The sequence below is a fragment of the Pavona decussata genome, unplaced genomic scaffold, assembly GCF_977016875.1.
Source record: "Pavona decussata unplaced genomic scaffold, jaPavDecu1.1 SCAFFOLD_416, whole genome shotgun sequence".
Lineage (NCBI taxonomy): Eukaryota > Metazoa > Cnidaria > Anthozoa > Scleractinia > Agariciidae > Pavona > Pavona decussata.
In genome coordinates, this window is record NW_028145778.1 from 1,168,537 (window position 1) to 1,188,789 (window position 20,253).

Sequence of the window (20,253 nt, forward strand, 5' to 3'; positions counted from 1 at the left end):
TATTCACAAACACTTCAACATCCTATCTTCATCTCCCCGCTGCACTAACGTTTTCAAAGCCACACCTCTTGTTGCCTTCCGACGGACCAACAACCTGAGTGATTTACTAGTTAGCGCCAAACTACGTAATCCCACACAAAACAACCTACCCCACGGATCTTTTCGATGTGGAGACAACTGTTTAACTTGCAACTACATAACAGACGGACGTACCAGCTACACATTTCATTCTACCGGCGAAACTAGACATATTACTCATCATATAGACTGTAACTCTAAAAACGTTATTTACATGGTACACTGCAACCGCTGCCACAAACAATACATAGGAGAAACAAAACGACGACTTAAAGATCGTTTTAACGAACACCGCAGACCAGTTGACAAACAAGCAAACAGTTCCAAACCCACCACAGTTTCAGAACATTTTCTTTCTAACAACCATAACGCTTCTGACATGCTACTAATTCCTCTCGAACTCATCAAATCTAATCGTGACAGTGTACGCAAAGCTAGAGAGGCATACCTCATCGACAGAGGTCAAACTATTGAACCCTTAGGTCTTAATAGGAGAGATGAGACATGAACATTTTTCCCGTCTTTCATCGTCCTAAGTTATGTAATTAACTCATTGTTACGTATTTTGTTTTCGTCAACCACGTTGCAACGTTAGCTTATACCTATTTACCAGTTGCATTTTCAAATTTCAAATTGTAACGTTTTTGTTTATGTAACTTTAGCCTTTTTTCAGGTATCTATTGTAACTGTTTAAAATTGTAAGGTATCTTGCCACAGGGTCAGTCTCAAACATACCCTGAAGAAGAAAGGCCGTGCCTTTCGAAATATTGGAAAATATACTTCCCTGACCGTGAAATCAGCCTTGCTTTTTTGTTAGATTATTTGCTTTACAATTTTTTTGCTGATTAGATCTTCTTAGATCCTTCACTACAGGATCCGGTACTTTTATTTTGTCACGGTGGTCCTTGCAAACACAGTTTATCACTGGTTTTTACTGAACAGTCTTTTACGGCCACGATCCTCGTTATCTACTTCAACGAAGCGATCCAAAATAGAAGATGGGAATCGAATTATCATCCTGGAGACAACGCATTGGAGTTTTCGTGCGTTCTCCCAGACTGAGACCGACCCGGGCAAGACTTAACCTCAACACTAATAATTTCTTTGCACCACGCAGCCTTCACAAGTCCAGCTCAAGGAAATCTGAAATCCTGTTGTGCCTTGTTCTTCTTGGCTGTTTGTACGTTTCCATTACCCTTGTGCAACAAACTACAGTTAGTTTACCACAACCTGCAGAAAGTGACTCATTTAATCGACCACCAGGAACACAGAGATCATTTTCCTTTTACCGTCCACACTACCAGCTATCTACTTTACAAGACTTGCACACGCCTTCCCTGCTTCGGATTACCCTAAGTATGGATATCCATCCTAATCCTGGTCCTGCCTCAGCACATATTCTCAGAGACTTCACCAACCCTGAGCAGCGTGTACTCTTCAACAAAGCCAAACGCCTCCAACTTAAACTCACCCGATACGAACACCATCAATCTAATTACATCTATTACTACAATCACAAGATCAATCCCAAAGGCCTAATCATCAAATGTAGACCAACGTTTGAATCATCATCCTGTGAACAGTTACAGCGTCGATGGACAAAATTACTGACAAGAACATCTCGCAAAATGATTAAACTCCTTCAAATACAATGCAAGAAACACTTGACACTGCTAACTTCAGAATTTAATTCTATCCTGTATCAACTCAAATCTACGTGCTCTGATTCGACATTTGTTCACATTAAACACTTTCTTCAGACTTCGGCAGCCGAACTATCTCATGTACTCCTATCTAGAAAACGCAAGAAACAGTCCTCAACCGGTGAGTATGCCGCTCGCGCTTTTGCTCGTACACGTCATAATAACCGTCCTTACCGACCCGATAACCAAAATAACCGTCCTAACCGACCACAACCTACTGTCACCCATTCGCAGTCACCTATTGACGCATCCACTAATCACATTCAACCCATTAACGCCCCTATCATCACCACTGCTAATAGTTCCACACCCATATGCAATCCTAGACGTCGACGCAAACGGAAAACGACAACTAACAGATACTGGAGACGCGACAATCATAACATTCAACTAGACAGTAACGCAGTTATTAGCTTAAGCAATGTCACGACTCTAACTCAAGACGAGACTCAACTGCTTGCTAGGGGCCTTTCCTTTTGCCCTACTCCATGCCAAATTGACTGGACTGAAATCAGAGCTGATTTTTTTGAGTTTAGCCGACGTATGCGACTCCTTGAGTTTTTTCATGACTACCCTCCCCAGACCAATCCTAACCCATTTCGTCCCAAAGGTACATGGACCCCTCCCCCCCACAGGGACCCAGCACTCGACACTTTTTTAGATGCCGTGGAACATGACCTTTTCAATGTCACACCAGCCCCTGTACGTGACAATTTGACTACACGCGAACGCGATGCACTAAAACGTCGCCGCAGACGCACTGGCATTGTCATCAAGTCAGCAGACAAGGGCTCTGGTGTAGTTGTTATGGACCGTAACTGGTACTTTGACGAATGTTCACGACAATTAAACGACTCTAAATTCTACAAAACCTTAGACAACGATATCACCATTGACATTCAAAAACGCATACGAATTTACGTAGAACGCATGCACCGTGGCAAGATTATTGATGATCACACTAAACGTTTTTTAATACTGACTGATCCCAAACCTGGACGATTTTACATACTACCCAAAATACACAAACAAGGTAACCCCGGACGTCCCATTGTTTCCAGTAACTCTCACTCTACAGAACGCATCTCTCAGTTTGTAGACTATCACCTCAAACCTCTGGTACAGACTACACAATCCTTCATAAAAGACACTACACACTTCCTTAACAAACTCCAGCAACTCGGACAATTACCCAATAACGCCATTCTTGTCACTCTGGACGTTTCTTCTCTCTACACCAACATACCTCACAACGAAGGCATCAACCTGTGTTGACAGTTCCTCGAAACACGTAACCGCACCCCTTCTACCATAAGTTCCGAAACTTTATGTGACCTCATACGCATGATCCTTACCATGAACAATTTTACGTTCAACGACAAACACTATCTACAGACTCACCGAACTGCTATGGGAAACCATAATGGCTCCTTCTTACGCCAATTTCTTTCTCGCCAAATTCGAGACAGACGCATTACTACATGCTCCATTTCAACCATACATATGGTGGCGCTTCATAGACGACATCTTCATGATATGGACACACTCTCTCGACGACCTCCAAACCTTCACTACTTATCTCAATAACATTCACCCCACTATTAAATTTACATCCAATTATTCTCTCACATCTATACCCTTTCTGGACGTCAGTGTGTCTCTCTATAACGGCACTATCACTACCGACCTTTACACTAAGCCTACTGACAAACATTAATACTTGTTACAATCTTCATGTCATCCTAGACACACTAAGAGAGCCATTCCATTCAGCTTAACTCTCAGACTTCGACGTATTTGTTCTTCTGACGAAACTTTTAAACTCCGAACAAACGAACTCAGAACCTATCTCAACAAACGGGGATACAATCTTTCATTCCTCAACCAAGAAATAGGACGTATTAACGGCATCCCACGTTCCGACGCTATAGCTACGAAAGACACCTCCGACACCAACCAGCCTATACAAGTACCCCTTGTCGTCACATACAATCCGGCCCTTCGTTCTGTATCATCCATTATTCACAAACACTTCAACATCCTATCTTCATCCCCCCGCTGCACTAACGTTTTCAAAGCCACACCTCTTGTTGCCTTCCGACGGACCAACAACCTGAGTGATTTACTAGTTAGCGCCAAACTACGTAATCCCACACAAAACAACCTACCCCACGGATCTTTTCGATGTGGAGACAACTGTTTAACTTGCAACTACATAACAGACGGACGTACCAGCTACACATTTCATTCTACCGGCGAAACTAGACATATTACTCATCATATAGACTGTAACTCTAAAAACATTATTTACATGGTGCACTGCAACCGCTGCCACAAACAATACATAGGAGAAACAAAACGACGACTTAAAGACCGTTTTAACGAACACCGTAGACCAGTCGACAAACAAACAAACAGTTCCAAACCCACCACAGTTTCAGAACATTTTCTTTCTAACAACCATAACGCTTCTGACATGCTACTAATTCCTCTCGAACTCATCAAATCTAATCGTGACAGTGTACGCAAAGCTAGAGAGGCATACCTCATCGACAGAGGTCAAACTATTGAACCCTTAGGTCTTAATAGGAGAGATGAGACATGAACATTTTTCCCATCTTTCATCGTCCTAAGTTATGTAATTAACTCATTGTTACGTTTTTTTTTTTTCGTCTACCACGTTGTAACGTTAGCTTATACCTATTTACCAGTTGTATTTTCAAATTTCAAATTGTAACGTTTTTGTTTATGTAACTTTAGCCTTTTTTCAGGTATCTATTGTAACTGTTTAAAATTGTAACGTATCTTGCCACAGGGTCAGTCTCAAACATACCCTGAAGAAGAAAGGCCGTGCCTTTCGAAATATTGGAAAATATACTTCCCTGATCGTGAAATCAGCCTTGCTCTTTTTTTAGATTAATGGCAATGTTGATTATTGTGGACAGTCAGGGTACACTGATTTTTATTGACTCTCATGTGTATAGTTCAAAAGCAGCAGTGATTGCTCGCTTTATCCTTGATAGGCACTCCCAGGCTAGGAATTTTTCAGTGTGACTCAATGGAATGTTGATCCAGTCGAGAGGGTTGGGCCTATCACAGTGCTATGCGCCTAACCGTTGCCACCTAGGAAAGTTTTTGATTAGTTTTTGACACTTTTTTGACATCTTTTTGACAACTTCTGATGGCCTCTGTTTCAATTGTCCAATAAAATTGCGAGAACTTAACGCCGGTAACAAAAAGCGCGGGAATTTGCCGATTCACTTTGCTCAGTATAATCTATCGTCGGACTAATCGTGAATGAAGATAAAAATGCTTGTAAGTTTTCTTTCTAATTTTCTAGTTCTTCAGAGCTTGTGTTTACAACCGGCATGTCCGTTGCAATTTTTTTTTCTGCAACTGATATCCAGTTACGACAAAACAGCAGCGGTGGAATATATGACAATGGTCGCTCTTTGCCGACAATGTTTAGGGATAGAATTTTAGACCTGCATCACGACGGGCACAGTGAACGTCACATTACACGGGAAGTTCATGTGAGTCATACTTACGTCGGGAAAGTCATCAAACGTTACGACAAGTCGAATACAGCTCATAGAGCCCAAAGGAAAACTTTTGTGAAGCCCAAAATAGATCAGACTGTTTCGTAATACATTGAATGTAGCAGACTCATGAGCCCAAGCATCTCACAAATAAACAGAGTTTCACAAAAGCAACATGCCATGACAAGGAAGAGAATAACTGTCGTTCCACGCGAATCTAATTCGCTTGGCGCAACAGAAGCTGTGGATGCTTTTCTTACCGAAATTTCGAACCTTAGGGCAGCAAACTTACACTTTTTCGACGAATCTAGTGTAATCAAAACAACAGGGAATAAAAAGTATGGCAGCGCTGTTCTCGGCGAACCTGCCTTTGAAGTTCAATGCTACGCATCCAATTCGAACTACACAATTAATTTATTACACTCTATAAATGGGGTTGATTTTTATAACATTTTAGATGGCCCTTCCAACGGTATGGAATTATTAACTTTTTTCCACACGGCCCTACAGCTAGAACGACAGGATAGGAGTGCAACTCTTGAACGTGGAGACTGTGTTGTAATGGACAATTGTGGATTCCATCATCCACGGTTCTTGGAACCTATTTTGAGGAACATGCTAGCTGACTGTGGGATAAGGTTATTATTTCAGCCACCATATCATCCTGATATCAATTCTTGTGAATTTTGTTTCCGTACAACTTAAAAATAAAAATAAATAAGAACATGGCTATTGAGTCCGCCTTCGCCTTTGTGTTCCCTTTTGTTTACTTTATAATAATATCTATCTATCTCTTGATCACTTGTAGTGTTTCAACCCCAAAATATATAAACTGTGATCCCGATAACACAATGTAAAAGAAAACCGTACATCATATAGAAATAAACATGTCAAAGTCACAAGAATTTTGGCATCATTGCTTGCAACTGAGAATTCTGAAATTGGTCAATGATAAGTGGAAGTTTCCAATCCTCGCTCTCACCCCAGTCTGGAACTTTATTATTCAACGCTCTCTGCAAAATTAGAAGATCACGGTCTAGGTGAATTCGTTTTCCACTACCATATTTGAGTAAATTTTGCGCCTTCAATCTCGGTCGCATCAGACCAAAGAATGATGTTTTCGCGCGCTCATGTGCACTTGCTAAACTTTTGATGTTTGCCTCTTCTTCAGCGGCTTGATTTTCAAGTGATTTGATCTCGCGTTGAAGCTCGTTGACCTTCATTTTGTGCTCAGGATGTTTATCTTTTATTTTACATGAATCAATATTTGAACAAGGGGGATTGCGGCATGTTGTTTTTGTATGGCCAGTTGCATGGCAATTGTTACACACGCAACCTCGTAGACTCGCAAGTGTCATGTACTCTTTCCCTTGTTGATTAAGTTTCCCCAGTTCTTCCTTTGCAGTAGCTACCTGGACTCGCAAAACTGTAAGATTTTCTGTCATCTCCTGTTGTTTTGAATCCAAAGGGCTAAGTCCTTTCTGGTCATTTAGTGTTGAGGTACGGGTAGAACTCGCTTGCACATCTTGTGTGAAACTTGTTGACGACAACGTTGTTAAATTGAACGACAGCTGTTTTGGTTCTAAACAACTAAGTTGGTCGCTGGTACTTGGATTTCTGGGTTCAAAGTCTAGCCGTCTCATCTTATGCGGGCATGGAGAGTCAATTTCGGTGGCTTGAAAGAATATTTTCTTGTAGTCGCAGTCTTTCACATCTTTGGCAGTACGAAGCATTTCCGAGAACGCAAAAACATCCGCTTGACAAACATTCACCATATCGCCATCCTCGTCACGGTAACGAAGTCTGATTTTATCTTCAGCTAGGTGAGCCAAGGAAGAACAATATTTCTTAATGCTACACAAAAGACCTCCATACGATACATTTTCCAGGAGGAAAGTAGCAAATCGGTTCCCTCCATATTCCACTTTTACCTGAAATGCCATGTTCGTTTTGCCGTTGAGAATTGTGAATCCCTCGAGAGTGGATGCTGAAATGAAATTGACGATTTGACATCTCCGCCCTTGACAGTTCCCATGTTTTGATTGGCCGGTTCAAATAGAAGCCGGCAAAAAGTTGTCAAAAAGATGCCAAAATTTAATCAAAAACTTTCTCAAGTGGCAACGGTAGTGCGCGTAGCACTGTAATCTGTTCCATTTCTTCAATTTTATATTCATGAAAGTTCTAGTATGACAAAAAGAACATTTCTCTATTTCTTGAGATTTTTCAGTCTACATGCATGAAAATAACTTAGTTTCAACAGCCACCTTGATATAATCCAAACAGTAATCTTTTGCTTATTTTTCCTTCTTTTTCTATCATAGTAGCACTGTTTAAAAAAGGCCTAAAGGGTAGAGATTGGTTAATGCAAACAAGGCCTGTAAGTGTGTTTGCATTGGAAATAGTATTCAATGAATGTGGTGGAAGTGATCATATTTTCTAGGTTATTTTTTTGCTTCGCTTTGGATACTTAGGTGAGAAAAGAAATAGAAACAAGTGATTTTCAAAGATAAACAATCTCATTTATTGTGTAAATACACATGGCTTACCTGTACATGTAATTATAAATTTATCTTTCAATATTCCAAAAAAGTGTCTCATTTGTTGACCTTTCTTTTTCTTGAAAACATCATGTTGCTATGATTGCGAAGTATATGTAGGAAAGTTGTTTTCCTTTTTTTGGCAATAAAAAAAAGTAACAATGTGGATTTTTCATGGAGTGATTGGCATTAGGTTGTTTCGCTAGACAGTTGGGTATGAAAATGTGATTACTTCTCGTTCTTAAAGTGAGTTTGGGTGAAAAACTATCTTAGCTGTTTTTGCACTTTGCAGTGTTTGCATGGGGAGTAAATTGATTTAACTAATTGAGTTAATTGTTTTATGACATGAGCTTCGTCTATTGCAATTGCGCAACCCTTTTGCTGATACAAATCCGAGGATAACAGTCTTTGCCATCGTTCATTCTTTAACAACACCTCTGGCGTCGCGTAAACAATCAAATAAAATCCTCCTTCAATGAGATCTATTTCTCCCTGCCTAATTGCGTTGCTCAGACTTACGCAGAATATTCCTACCTGTCTTAAGCGTTCGGTTTGATCCTTAAAGGGACAGTGTCACAGATCTCGGACATGTGCAGAAGTGTCATATCAACTTGAAAAAGCTGGCAGGTTTTTTCAAGTTTCGCGGCTGTTGGAATCTCCATTATATATCAAAGTCATCCGCGCTCAGTTCTGTCTAAAAAAGTATTATTTAGCTAAGGCGGGATTTAAAGTATAGTTTAGTTTGCTTTTTTACAATATTCGTGTTGGAGTTGGACTCATTTGTTTTGGTTTGCAAAGTCACCATGTCTGGCCGTGGCGGCCATCATCCCGGGAGCGGGCAAATGCGGATTCATGCCTCAAAAAAGCAGCCGAACATCGTTTGGCAAAGAGGTCATCTGAGAATATCCATAGACTGCATTTTTTATTCCTCTTGGGTCGCCGTGAGGATAAAGTTTGACTACAAAACTGACTCTGATTTTGCAAGCCATCTTCTTTCACTCGAAAGGCAAGGCAGATTAGTAAGGACCACTATTGAGCTGTTGTTTTGACACCCTTTTTAGGTTTTTGGTTTGCTTAACTTACTCTAGAACAAATGTTTTCAATAGGGAGAATGATCCTGTCATTTCATATGCGAAGAGGAAGGGGAGAACTGAAGAGGAAACTGCTGTTCCTTCGAAAAGACGATGCCATCTCTCAGGTGAGAAATGATTTGCAATTTTTCTTTAAATGAGTTTGTTCTGGTATAAGTAATTTCGATGTTACGTATATTTATGTGTAAGCCAGTTTTCAAGTAAAGGTGTTGAAAAATTGGAATAAAGTGATACATTTGTGCATCAGTTTTTTTTGGCACACAGGACATGCACTGTCAACCTCGACCCTTGTGAAACCAGTTATGATTACTGTGCAGTCCTCTTACCTTGTCATTAGATGCCACTAGGTATGTATAATTTTAAATTTATAGCAGAAAACTGTACTTTTATGAACTGGCTTTACCTCAATAATCTTATCCTGTCAGCGCTGATATTATGAGTAAAATTTCTTGGCAATTTTCTTTTCTGCCATTGTGTTACCTGATGAAGGCATAGTGCTCATGTAATATATTATTTTTTCTTTTTATCAGTGATTTGGATGTAACTGGGATTTCAGAGTTCTCGGTGAATAACAGCACTTATCAGGTTGCCGATGATTCCGTTATTTTACAAAATGACTCAGGGAAATATCAAGATTCTGATAACCCATTGTCAGACAGTGACTCAGATGGTGAAGGTGATTCAGATGATTATAAAGAGAAAACAGAAAGGTGTGTGTTGTAGAGATGATTGACTGTAGCAAAGGTTCCATTTCAACAATGCATACACCATACACATGAATACAAATACTTACTATAATGTGTAATACACATATTTTTATTTATAGTTGTACTTTACTTTTGCACCAAATGTCCCACTTTACAAACTGGGTAAAAAAATATCATGACCGTGTACATAAAAATGTGGCCATCAAATAATAAAAGAGGAGTGGATCCAATCTGAAGGCTGGCAGTCATCAAAGGAAAATCATTGTCATGCACCTGTATTTACATGTAACGGGAATATTTAATTTTCATCCCTCATCATAGGGCAATTGCAGATGTCCTGACAGATGCTTTACATGAACTTGATGAAGATTATTGTGAGGAGGAGAGCTACAATTCATGTCAAGGCACAGATATGGATGATTGGGAGTAAGTGCCTTGCATTATTTGTTCAAAATAGGTTATTATAGTTTTCTGATGTACATGTAAGTACGATTCAGTGTGGTTTGTGCAGTTTCATTGTTTTTGGCATCATAACTATTCTGACAAGATCATTTGCCTCATAGATGCATGCATTTCCTATTATAACAGCAAACCTGGAAACCAGAAACCAGAATATTACAAATTATTTTTGAAATGTTCATTGCTCTGCAACCAATCAGATGCGACATCAAACCATAATAAAAAAAAACACAAACCAGAAAATTAATTTCTGTTGCAGTTAATGGTTTATAATTCTCGTATCTGATTAGTTCTTTTCTCTAACACAATAAAAATCCCAGAAATAATTTTTAGTGTTCATAGTCTTATCGACTTTTGTTATTAAATTCAGCAGAAAAACTAACGCGGAGAGATCTCAACGTTTCGATGACATCCTGTTATCATTATCAAGAAAATGAAGAAAATTTACATAAGTAAGTAGACAAAACTAAACTGAAAACAATAGTCTATTGTTCTAAGCCAGTGAATCATCAAGTGACCTCACACAAAGGAAAACCAAACTCAAGTGAATAATTTAACATCCAATCAGACTCAATACGTGCTAAATTATTCACTTGACTTTGGTTTTCCTTTGTGTGAGGTCACTTGATGATTCACTGGCTTAGAACAATAGACTATTGTTTTCAGTTTAGTTTTGTCTACTTACTTATGTAAATTTTCTTCATTTTCTTGATAATGATGACAGGATGTCATCGAAACGTCGAAATCTCTCCGCATTAGTTTTTCTGCTTAACATAGTCTTATCACCTTGCTAAAAATGTTAAGTTATTGATAGCTTTGTCAAAAGTACACCTTAGGACACCCGTATCTCGGGTTCTAAATCGGTTAAACCCTACTCTTCCAGGGTTTGAGCCAGGCCGTGCCATTGCGCCAATCCCGCACTGCAATTGAAATTGTCCCTTAAAAAAACAGCCTAAGGAACAATTTGTCCCCTTCAAAATTTAGGGAAAAAACTCGAAAGGAAGCAAACATGAAGGGATCCCAGAAATTGCAAGCCAAACAGAACGTGGAAACTATATTTTACTGCACGTTGTTCGTTCAAAGTTCATTCTCAAGTTACGTTTCACAACAGAAAGCTTTTTCGCTCCAAATTGAAGCCAGACTGAATCAGAGAAAAATGATACAGAAGAAGAACAGTGTATTAATCCGGATGAAACGGATGAGGTTCAAAGAAAACCGAAAAAAACTTGGTTGCGAGATCACACATGGTTGCCCTACGAAAAGGAGGCGTTCTGCTATTTTTGTCCGAAATCTAAGAAGACAACCCCTTTGTATCGGCAGAAGGGTGTACAAATTTTAGAACCTCAACTCTGCAAAGACATAAAGACTGTTAAGAACATGAGGATGCTGTTAATGAAGAAGCTATGAAGGATACATTCAGCAGCACACAGCGCCGTGTTCTTAGAGAACAATCGCAAGCCATCCTCACAGCAATGAGAGCCCTCTACTGGCTGGCCAAGGAGGACATAGCCACACTCAAGTATGACTTACTATTCAATTTTCTGGATGAAGTTGGCCTCGAAAGTGTTAAGAATCTTCGAGTGGGAGGAAATGCTACCTATCATTCTCATCAAAGTGCGGAAAGTATGCGAGATGCTATTGTTACTGTTCCAAAGGCTAACATTGACAAACTAAGGTTAGGGACTTTGACTTTTCAACAGCCCTTGATGTTTGGGCTAGAACCAACAGAAGAATTAGTACATGTACATCTACCAGTATTAAGAAAGGAATTGAAGTTTACAAGGGGATGCCGAGATGAGATTCTGCCGTGAAATATTTGAAGTATAAAGTATAGCCATTGATCCTCTGTTTAAATATGACGAGAAAAAAAGTCTTGACACCAATAACTTAACTTTTCTGGTTATGTATTGATCACTGTTCTTGTATTACAAGGATCAGCTAAAAAAATGTTTCTGTTGGCTTGCCTGTATCAATGTAAAAAAAAGTTGAATAAAAATTATTTTGTCTGTTCCCGTAAAAATAAAAATGTCCCCCAAAATTTTAGCCAAGGGGACAAATTGTCCCCCAGTGATCAAATCCTAGCTCAAACATTGCTCTTCTAAATTTAGAACAACGGGTACCGTCCACACTAAATTATCTTTTGTGCCAGCTTACATGACAAGGAATCCAATTATCGGGATGAAATTCAAAATGGCGGACCTGGTTTATAAAAGCCAAAAATATCGATTTATCATTAAGCACTTCAAGCCCGTTTCATTTAAGGCAAAGTTCGTTTACCGCAGTGGTTTAAGGAGGCAAGACATTTCTTTGTCGCTAGAAAGCCGTACGATTGGAAACAGTTCGACAGCATTGCCTGTGCCTGCAGTCGATCGCGAGATCAAGCACTGCACCAATGCATACCTGGCTGAAGATACAGATCATGCATCTGGCGATTTCCGGCATTCTGTAAGCGCCCACCAGAATCGCCGAATACAGGAAGAAATTAAGTGGAGTGAATTGAGGGAACGTCTTGTGAATACAGAGATCGAGAACTCATTTCTTCCTAATACTGCATGTGTTTGGTGCCACAAAACTGCGGCCGTGGCAAGGTGCACTTACTGCGGGCCTCAAATCTACTTGTGCCTCAACTGTTCTCAAAGGCTCCACGGAAGTATTAACACTTATCATGTGTTGGAACTATGGAAAGTAAGTTCCATTACAAAATTTTTATTAGCTTTTTTATATATACAATGCATGATTGTGATATAATCGTATAATCTCATTCAATTAATTAAAATACATAGATAAATAAATAAATGATTGTAATGACGGTCTTCTGTGCTGGAAACTGAATTATATCTTCCTCCTTATTGGTACTTGTGAAGAAGTACATTGTAAATGCCATGGAAAAGGAGAAAAATACAAAGTGATCGACAGCTAACCCACTGTCTTTTTCATTACAGGATGGAACGTTAGTTCCACTTTTTCCCAACCACGATGTTTTGGCCCGAGGTGACCACGAGTGCTCCTCAGGGGAAATTCGGATTGTACAGTGTATAGATAAACATGTTGAGCACAAATGTATTTATGCTTATTTGTTTATTTTACATGTTTTATGTTTGTGCAATGCCCTTATTATGATTATCCATGGTGTGCCAAAAATGTTGATAATTTTGTTTCACTGTACTTGATTGTAAATGTAGTATCATTAATAATAGCTAGTGTATCAAACTGCTGCTTATATTGGCCCTGGACTTTATATATCTTCATAAGTGATTTTCATTCGTCTACATATACTTAGTGGGCTGGAAGAGCTAATACAGGATGGTTTTATAAGAGGCATGAAAAAGGTTACCGGTAAACAGTAAGTATTGACAAACAAGTTTAAATAATATTATTTATAAGGACATTTTTTTAAACCTAGGAAACCATCATTCAAAGAAGATCCGTTTCTGCCAGTGCGAGCATCCAGCTGTCACCTTGGTATGACTACATCTGTGGCCTGGTTCACCGGACAGACCTACCACTGCCTTTCAGTTTAGGCTTATGGACCAGGTCACAGATACGTTTATAAGCTGTAAAGTGTCTCTGATAGAGTTCACTGCTTTGCTTGAATTGAAAAGGCCACTTTTACAGCCATAGATTGTAAGTTCTTCACATGTAAATTACTCTTTGTTTAAAAATAAAGCCCGGATACAAAGTTTCAAATAAAGTGCAATTTTGTATAGGTAATTATTATATAATTATTATAGGCAAGGTACACCCTGTAATTTTTTTTGATGAATTCCAGGGACAGAGCGATAGAACACCGACTTCAGGTGCAAGATTTCTTATATTCTACCTAGAAAGACGCAGTTCTATACGGACTGTAAGAAGGTTTCTTACGCGACTCTGCAGCATGTGAGTTCAAATTCGAGCATGACACACACGAGGATATTGTACAATCGTACTTACAACAAAGGAAACTTTGTACTTTATCGATGCCAAAATACCAAATTTAAAAGAAAAGCTCTATAGCTTTCATTTATAATGTACAAATTACACTTTAACCGATACTTATGGTTATTTCTGTCGCAAAATTTCATTCCAAAGAGGTATGTACCCGGTATTCTCATTAGGTCTTCTAAATACAGTACAGAAATAACTTACTTCTTGCCCTAGTGGTAATTAAGAAGGAAGATTTGAACTGATTACCCTGTTTAAATAGGGGAACAAGACCAATGACTTGTAAGCTTACCTCAACCTTATTCCTTGGAAGACGAGTTTCTTCAGCTGCATGGGTAATCATTTCATCATACTGGCGGCCAGTACCAATCATTCCACCATCATAATGTTGTTTAAGAATATTCTTTTGAATGTCGGTCAACATATTGTAGGTTTGAGCGCACGGCTTACTCTTTTGACTTGCCATGTTTAAATGAGAATCACCGAAACAAAAAGGCAGATGATATTTCAATTCAGGTCAGATTATGTTTGAACTGTTTCAACTTGATCGCGAGTTTGAAGTGAAGCTATTTCAAAATTTCAGGAGTGACGATGTCTCATTTCTGATTACGTAAAACTGATAAAAGAATTAAAGATTAAAATTACAACAACTGAGGACAAGAGTTTGTTTTTCTCTGATAAATCTCGCAAAAGCAAAATACAGTGATTCCATACTTTAATTGGTGGCTTTGCAAGTGTTGAGTTCGGGTTTACATCTTACTTTACATGAATCATGTGTAATTATTTGACTGGCATGACAATTTTAATAGCGGGACCTTTTCGCATCTAGTTTTAGTCTAGAATAGGCTCACAAAATTTAGCTGAATATGGTCTGGTATAGGGTGAAGTATCAGAGTCCCAGCTGCACACCCTTACCCAATAATACCACCCCCCACCCATCCCCACCCTTCTGGATTTAATGCAACGTTTGCATCTTCAAGCATTCTTTATACATTTCAGCTACTAGTAAAGTAACTAGAATCTTGGGGATCTTACCGTATTTAGCGTAGGCTCGATAACTCGGAAAATGAGAAAGGTGGACTAGAGACGAGAGAGAGAGACGTAAATCGAACCTATATTTGGCTATGCTGTTTTCATATTTATAAATGGCTCCCATTTTATTCTGGTGTTTTAGAAAGGTCTTGCCCAAAAGTAACTAACATGGGGTGTATAATGGGCCAGAAAATAGACAATGGGGTAAGGAGTATGAGAGGTTAGCGGCATATACCCAGAAAAAAATCACCCAATTACCTCCGCTCTCCCCCCCCCCCCCTACCCAAACATTCACCATGGATACATAACCTCCGACGCGGCACACACACAGACATTGATATTGATTTTAAAGGCTATTCTAATGACTATTTTCCTGTAGTTATAAACATATAAAGACTAGGAACCACTGCGAAAGCCCTCAAAATGTTAAGCTTGTGATATTGAGGTGATCAAGATTCAATTAGTGCACAAACATATCGTAGTTTAGTACGCTTCATTAGACCGTACCCAACTAGCCACTAAAGTAATTTAGGCAAAAGGCCAAAACGCTCGTCTTGGGCTTCTCTGCTGTAAGCGCTGAATAGATTCTCAGCATTAGGTGCTGCAAAGGAGAGCAAAGAGTTGAATTCAAACACCAAACATGATTACAAATATTTTTTTCTGTCCGCCATTTTGGATTTCTTTTTCACATTTTTATATCTAAATGCTGATTGGTCAGCTTCCTCACAATGGTAGCAATTGTCATGTAAGCTGGCACAAAAGATAATTTAGTACGGACGGTACCCGTTGTTCTAAACTTAGAAGAGTAGGGTTTAACCCATTTAGAACCCGAGATACGGGGGCTGAGGAAGCTCCCAGGACCTCTAACTCTAGGCTTCCCATCACGGTTTTTTGTTAGATGTATTTTCTTCTCACAAAAATGTTACTCTGTGTTTGAACTGTCTTCAGCTGCAATGAGAAGTGCACCCAAGTATTGAGCAGCTTTTAGTGTGTTAGAATTACTTTAGTAATATTGTTTTGGTGGGTTGGCCAACAAATGGTTTTAATTTAGGTTAGTCATTCCACAAAATACCCGAAATTATATTGTCGAGACAACATTCTCACACTTTCCAGTGACTCAATATGGATATTTTAATTAGAAAGCAAGGATAATACTCATATTTGGTAATGCAAGACACCTTCTAGCTATAATTTAATTTGTTTATAGGCAGACCATGTCTTTGGAAGAGAATGAAAGTGGAAGTGAGTCATGTACAGAGCAGATGTTCAGTGACCTTGAAACAGACAATGAGTGGATAGACCTGAGTCCATCGTTACCATTGAACACGCCCCAGGTTTCTGCAAGTTCAAGCATTTCTGTATTACCTACTTCATCTTCATATGTTCCACTTCCAGTTAGGACTATGCCATCTGTCTCGTTTACAGCTTCCTCTACAACAACCTCTCCAGGACACACTTATGCTTGTACATTATCTGTACCCCTTTCTAGTGGTGCTTCAACTTCTTCTGCACTTCCTGTTTCGTCAGCAGCATCCAGCTGTGTCAACTAGTGCTGTATCATCGCTCCCACAGCCAGCTTGTGCCCCATTGTCTGCGCAAGGTTTTGGTGTGTCTTCAGATCCACAGTCAGTTCCTGTCACATCTGCTCAGCCAGTAACTTCAGCAACTGCTCCAACTCAAACATACCCAAAGTCGAGCAGATATGAGGACAAAAATATGTTGAAAGAGGAACTATCCCTTGTAGGGCAGACTAAAGTAATCTGCTCCTTAGATCTTCTTCTTGATCTGTTCAAGAAATGCCAGCATCCTGGTTTCACAAAGGAGGCATTCATCAAAAAGAAGTATCTGAATGGCCCTACAGTGGTATTAAGTGGAGTTGTTGCATGGGTCACAAAGGAACATTTTCGTCATCTACAGACTTAAATGACTTTTACAGTAACAACCCCAAGTGGCTGCAAGCATTATGGTGTCAGGGAACAATTTTGCGAAAGTGGAGAAAATGGCAAATTTTCTTGGCTTTCCATTTATTTTCGGTTCCACTTTTTATAGGATGCAGAGGCTGCATTTTATTCCAGCAATTGACGAGTGGTGGAGTTAGCAAAGAGAGCAGCTTGTGTAGGAATTTTTGGATAAGCCAGTTATCGTTTGTGGTGATGGGCAGTGTGACTCCTCAGGACACACTGCCAAGAATCTTTGCTATTTTTTAATGGAGTGGCTATATCTTAGAGGCTGAGGTCAGGGAAAAACGGCATGTTGGTTTGACCTCAGTAAACATGGAAAAGCAAGCCCTACAAATGCCCTTCAGAGATTGCAGGCATCATTAAATGTTGTCGAGGTGGTGACTGATGCCTCTACTTCAATCAAGAAGTTGCTTGGTAAGAATTCTAATATCACAGTGTTATGTATTGTATGTAATAGCACAATAAACACTGACACTTTCGACTAGATTGATTTTTTGAGGTTCTTGGTGTATCAGATTACAATTCAAGGGCCTGGTGGAAGGGGATGAACATGATGATGCCACCTTCAAAAAGCAAAGTGAAGTTTATTTTATCCTTCTGCCCCCTTGTCCTAAATTATTAACTTTTTAATCAATGACCAAATCACGGGGGGGACCTTCTTGTAACAGCCTTTGGCTTTCTGAGGTCTCCTCACCACTCACTGTTTTTTCGGAACATTCTATATTATTTATTTTATTTATTTTATGAAACTGTTCTTGTTCTGTTCTTGTTCAACTAACATTGTAACTACTATAATCTTACGTATGAGGTGGTGGTGTGAATAAATAAATAAATAAATAAATAAAATGAGAACCGATGTTATCAGTGCAAGGCAGCGCAAATAATAGTTAAAGGTTGGTTTGATGAAACTTTGTTTGTGACCACACATTTCTTCATTGTTTATGTCTTGCAGCTGACATTTTGCTTCAGTTTTTCACAGCTTGGATGTGTGGCACAAGTCAAAAAGCATAAGGAAGTGTTTGGCAAAGGTGATGTTTACAACACTCATCTGACACTTCTGGGTCCAGTTGTTCAAATCCCGATTAAGCTAATCCTGGGTTAACGTGAACTTCGATTAGAGTATATTTACTAATCCATAAGGATTCTTCCAAAAGATTTTGTCTTTAAGTTTTGCCTTTGACTTTTGTTTACCATTAGCTTAAGATGAGCCTTTAAAGCCATTTTTAATGGCCGAGATGAAAACTTCAGTTAACTTTTAATCGTGGATTAGCATTAATCGGCTTTCAAACAACCTGACCCTGTTTTGTATAACTGATCTTTAGGCTAAAAGATAATTTTTATGTGCAATCATTCTTGCTACAATAGAGTAAGTGGACTAGTTTACCCAACCATGTATGTGATGAACATGATTGGTCTGGAGGCAAGTGTGACCATGGGCAACTGGAAGGGCATGACCTTCCATGGTTTGACCGAAGGGATAAAGATTTTGAAGCCCTACAGAAAATCGTCCTTGACCCACAGCTTCCTGCAAGTTTTAAGTATTATGTCCGTTTCAGGTAAATAAATTTTCTCTACTACTTTTGATAATTTTCTGTGGACATCAACTGCAAGGCTTTCTCCCAGGGGCCACCTTGCTTATAATCTTATGTAGTTGTAAACAAAAGAGGGCTTCAGTTATGAGCCCGACCCCCGTCTCCACCCCAATTACAGGTACTGATTTATTTCATTGCAGCAAGGTCAGAATCTGTTTTGTATGGTGGAACAGGTACATTATGATCTATCTACATCTGACTGTGTTTAACACATTTCACTTTCTTCCTTCAGGCACACTGGAAGTATTGAATGTGCAAATAACCATACATAGGCATACACCCCTAAGAGATGTTCTTACAGGTTTGTGACTACACTTGTCCTTTTTGTTTCCTTTTATAAACATTTGTATTTGTAATGAACTTCTTTTGTACACTGGTAGGGCTTTTAGCTTTTCTCCATAACAGAGAAACTTCATACCGAAATAATGAATTATGATTGTCAGGTAGTAGACTCCAATGAAATTGCAGAAGGAAGGAAAGACCTATTGTTAATCCCTGTTGGCCTCGCCTTTTATTTGAAAGCACACTATGGATATATTTAGAGTGACAATGTTATTATGCTTTTTATTTTCTTTGTAGTTACAGAAGTTACAAAGCCAGGAAGCAATTAGCTGCCATCGATTGAAATTACCATGTGAACAATGCAGCTGCAACCACTAAAGCAGGGGATGTTGTGGTATCCAGAAAGTACAACCAAAGGACCAAGGAATGGAACTCCAAGGTGGTAAAAGTGAAAAAGTGGTACGACTACATCCCTGTACTTACGGCCAAGGTCGTACAGTTGTGGAAAGAAGATGCCAATAAAGTCACCCGTAATGTCCCTTTGAATGACAGCGACCCAGCTTTATTGGCACCGACAATTGCAGACAAGCCACCATCGCCATCCAGAAACTTTTTCTTAAGTAGATTTGAAAACCATACCAATTAAAACTAAGGAAATTATCCCACGTTTTTTACATATTCATATATCCTTTTCGTGCCTCGTGGCACATAGGGCCTTCACAGAGCTTCTCCACTCCTCTCTATTGGTTGCTGCGGTCCGCACCTCCTCCCACGATCTCCAACCTGCTTCTTGCCTTTCTTTCTCCACTGTCCGTCTCCAGGTGGTTTTTGGTCTTCCCCTTCTCCTTTTACCTTCTGGTGCCCAGCTCATGGCAACATTGCAATCATCATTGCGATCTTTCCTAAGAATATGGCCAATCATTTTCCATCTTCGAGACATCACTTCCACACTCAGTGGCTTCATGCTTGCTCTTTCCAGTAGCTCTTTGGTACTGACATGGTCTTGCCATCGGATTCGGAAGATCTTACGTAGGCATCTATTATGGAACACATTCACTGCTTTATCATCTCCTTTGTTCATCTTCCATGTCTCAGATCCATAGAGTAACACTGGCACTACTAGTGTTTTATACAGCCTCAGTTTTGTTTTCCTCGAGATGTTATTAGAGATCCAGATCTTCTTTAGTTTGTTAAAGGCACCTCTGGCTTTCGATAACCTGTTCTTCAAGTCCTTCATACCACCTCCCTCTTTACAAACTTTCGCCCCCAAGTACACAAACTCTTCGACATCTTCAATATCCTGCCCATTTATTATGATGTTTTCTTGGTTCCTTGCATTGATCCTCAC

General features: G+C 39.4%; 2 pseudogenes across 2 annotated transcripts; both read left to right on the plus strand.

Annotated features, from left to right (window-relative positions):
- Positions 1–8,529: 8,529 nt before the first annotated feature.
- Positions 8,530–17,994, plus strand: LOC146450977 (uncharacterized; annotated as a pseudogene). The gene is made up of 6 exons (XR_014860181.1): positions 8,530–8,876; positions 8,968–9,055; positions 9,213–9,295; positions 9,479–9,658; positions 9,977–10,081; positions 16,278–17,994. The product of XR_014860181.1 is annotated as an uncharacterized LOC146450977 (transcript).
- Positions 17,582–19,551, plus strand: LOC146450978 (uncharacterized; annotated as a pseudogene). The gene is made up of 4 exons (XR_014860196.1): positions 17,582–17,608; positions 18,397–18,587; positions 18,856–18,924; positions 19,203–19,551. The product of XR_014860196.1 is annotated as an uncharacterized LOC146450978 (transcript).
- Positions 19,552–20,253: the final 702 nt, after the last annotated feature.